The sequence below is a fragment of the Condylura cristata genome, unplaced genomic scaffold, assembly GCF_000260355.1.
Source record: "Condylura cristata isolate star-nosed mole 26May11 unplaced genomic scaffold, ConCri1.0 scaffold00024, whole genome shotgun sequence".
NCBI classification, from domain to species: Eukaryota; Metazoa; Chordata; class Mammalia; order Eulipotyphla; family Talpidae; genus Condylura; species Condylura cristata.
In genome coordinates this window covers 33141378-33144885 of record NW_004567125.1, presented here as the reverse complement: position 1 = coordinate 33144885, position 3508 = coordinate 33141378, and positions in this window count along the sequence as shown.

Below are 3508 nucleotides of genomic sequence, written 5' to 3'. Positions count from 1 at the left end.
GTAGTGTTTCTTCGGAGACTTTTATTTCCTTTTTTAATGTCTTATTTTCTTTCTTCAATTCGTTGATTGCTTGTCTCATATAATTTTTTTCTTTTTCATTTCTTTCTTTCATTTCCATGTTTGCATTCTTCAACTTGATGGCTTGCCTAATATCATTTTTTTCCCTTCACTTCTTCTTTTTTTGTTTGCTTATCATGATGATTCTGAATTCTCTACCTGGTAGGCTGAGCAGTTCTTCTATTTCTTGGAGGTTTCTGGAGACTTATCTTTTTTGTGGTGAACTTTCTCTTTGTGAACTTGCTTGTATATTTGTTTGTCTTCTTTTTCTGTCTTGTATTTTCTAATACTTTCTATTCATTAATAAACAATTTTGCTATTATTGCCCAGCATTCTTTGTAATGTTCTTTCTGGGGTGGCAGAGGGACTTCGAGACACTTTAGTTTTGGAGGGTATTCTGAGCCTTGATTTGTTTCAATATCTCCTGATTTTCCAGCCCTCTCTGTGTGTAATTATGCCTGTCGTCTCTGCCAGTGAGGGGTCTCTTGTGTTCAGCTTCTTCCAGTAACACGTTGGGTCCTTGTGTCTGGAAGGTGCCTGTTGATCTTGTAGCCTTCCAATGTCCCAGGTTTTCTCTATCCTTGGATGTGTCTGTGGGGTTTGTGGCACTTTAGAAGTGTTGTAGGTCTCCCTACAGTTGGGCTTGTGTTTGAGCCAGTCACTGGTTTTGTTTATTTTCTGAATACTGTGAGCCTTGCAAGGTAGTCTTTTACTGGCTCACAAGTCCTCTGGCCACTGCTGCTCAGTAACACCTTGGTGCTAGCTTCTGCTGTTGGAGTTGGAGATGATGCAGGGCTGTAGGCTATGCCAAAAGAGCTGCAAACCTCCCAGCTGTTCAGGCTGCCAGTCTTTTCTCAGCGCCTCCAGGGTTCTTTGTACCCTCTCAGAACAGTCTCCCCCTGAGCAGTCTTTCCCAACCATTTGGAGGAATGTTAAGAGTGTTCTAGCTTTCCAGGGTTGTTTTTGATTCACTCTAAACATTTTTTTATCCTTTTTACCTTAGGGGTTTTGTGAACTTGCTGGCCCCACCTTAGTGACTAATGGTGGGAACAAGCCTTCAGGCTTATGCTGTGGGGGCCAGGAAAAGGTTTGAAAGCCTTGCAGCTGCACCAGTCTCCAGTTCATCCTCCCACCTCCTGGGCTCTATGTGCCCACCTATGTAGTCTTTCCCCACAGCTTGGGTTCCACTCACCGAGCTGAATGAGCAGGAATCCTCTGTCTGCAGCACTAGTACCTGGGTGCCTGGGCACTCCACAATCAGACCTGCAGGGTTCTGCTCACCGAGCCTCCTTTGAGGCACTTTCTAGGGCCTGGGCACCTGGTCACTCTTGGATGGGAGCTCCCCTATTGGAGGTCCCCAGTCACCAATTCTCCCTCAGTTATCTTCCTTCTAGTGAGTCCAGGGTGTTCTCATTTGGGTTGAAACTAGTAGTATGTAAGTCTACAGTCCGTTTTTAGTTTTATATTCCTGTGTGAGCTTGGATGTAGTGATTTCGGCATCTTTACTCTGCCGCCACCTTGTTCTCTGTATATCTGTTCTTATGTTACTATCATACTATTTTGATTCCTGTAGGAAAGTAGTAAGTATGAGTAAGTTTGAAATCAGAAGCTGAGTCTGAGTCCTCCAATTTTGTTTTTCATCTTTAAGAGTAGGCTCCTTGAAATGTGATATGAATAGTAAGATGAGCATTTCCAACTCTGAATAAAATATTGAAAATTCTGTGGGGATGTTGATAGTATTCCAGTGAGTGGTTTCTTTCACGGTTGAAAAGATTTTTATTGTCTTATTTATTTTTTATTTCCTTTGCCAGTCCTTCATTTCCTTTCCTTAATATCATCTCTGAGTTTGATGTCCAGGAGTATATTGCCTTTGTTTCTTCTGTGTTTTTTATAATTAAGTCATTTGAATTAACTTTTACTAGTAGTGTTAAGTAGGGATCTAATTTCTTTCCTTTTTTTTTTTTTTGCATATTTCTGGCCAACTTTCCCATTACTACTTGTGGAAGAGTCTTTCCTTTCTCAAATATGGTCTTGGCTTTTTTGTCACTGATCATAGCTATGTGGGTTTATTTCTGGGCTTTCTTTTCTATACTATTGGTTCTTTATTTCTGCTTTGTTCCAATACATTACTGCTTATATTACTGTGACTTTATAGTGTGGTTTCAGTCGAGGGAGTGTGATACTTATCTTGTTTTCTATCAAGATTAATTTTGTTATTTGAGCTATTTTGTGGTTGTATGGAAATTTTATATTTGTTCTTGTTCCTCGAAAAATATCATTGGGCTTTCCATAGATATTACATTGAATCTGAATTGCTTTAGGTAACGGAGGCATTTAAATTTATTCTACAAATCCATGAAAACTTATTATCTTTCCTTCCCTTGGGCTTTAAAAATTCCTATGAACAGTGTTTCATAGTTTTCATTGTGTAGGTTCATCACCTCCTTAATTAACTTTTCTTCCAAATATTTCAGTTTTTTTCTTCATATTTTGTCTTCTTAATTTCTCTTTCCTTTAACTCATTGTTTACATATGCAACAGATTTTTGTGCATTGCTTTTGCATCCTGACACTTTATTCATTTATTTTTTCCTAGCAATATTTTTTTGGGGGGAGTCTTGGGTTTTCTTTGTATAATATCATGTATTCTGAAAATAGTGATAGTTTATATCTTGTTTTCTAATTTTTATTCCTTTTTCATTTCTTACCAAATTGCTCAAGACTTTTCTTATTAGGTTAAACAGTAGTGATGAGAGTGTACATCATTGTCTCATTCTGATCTTAGGGGAAATGTTTTCATCATTTATTATGTTTGCTGTAGATTTGTCATATATTGACTTTATTATATTGAGACATGTTTCTTTTATTCCTAATATTGAGAGATTTTATTACAAATGGATATTGAATCTTTTCAAATGCTTTTCCTGCATGTATTGGCATGATAAAGTTTTTTCATCTTGCCTTTTGTTGCTATGGTGAATAACATTAACTTGTATATGCTTATGAACAATTCTTGCATCTGTGGTCATAAAATATGACTCTCTTAATATTTGTATGGATCAGTTTCCTAAGATATGTTGAGGATTTTTGCATGTAAGCTTATTGGATATATTATTCTATAGTTTTCTCTTTCTTGAATATGCAGTCACTTTCTCATTTTGGGATCAGGATAACGTTGGTGTCCTGAAATGTTTTTGGGAATTTTCCCTCTCTTCAATATTTTTGAAGAGTTTGAGAAAGATTAGATTGTCTTTGATAGTTTGGTGGAAATCACTAGTGAAGGTGTCTGATTCTGGCTGTTTTTTTTCCTTAGGGATATCTTTACTTCTTTTTTTGTTGATTGCTATATTTGTGATTGATCTGTTCATATGCCACAAGAATTATTATATGCCACTGGAAGAGGATTTTGTTTCATCTTTGTTCAGTCTTGGAAGTTTGTGTGATTCTAAAGT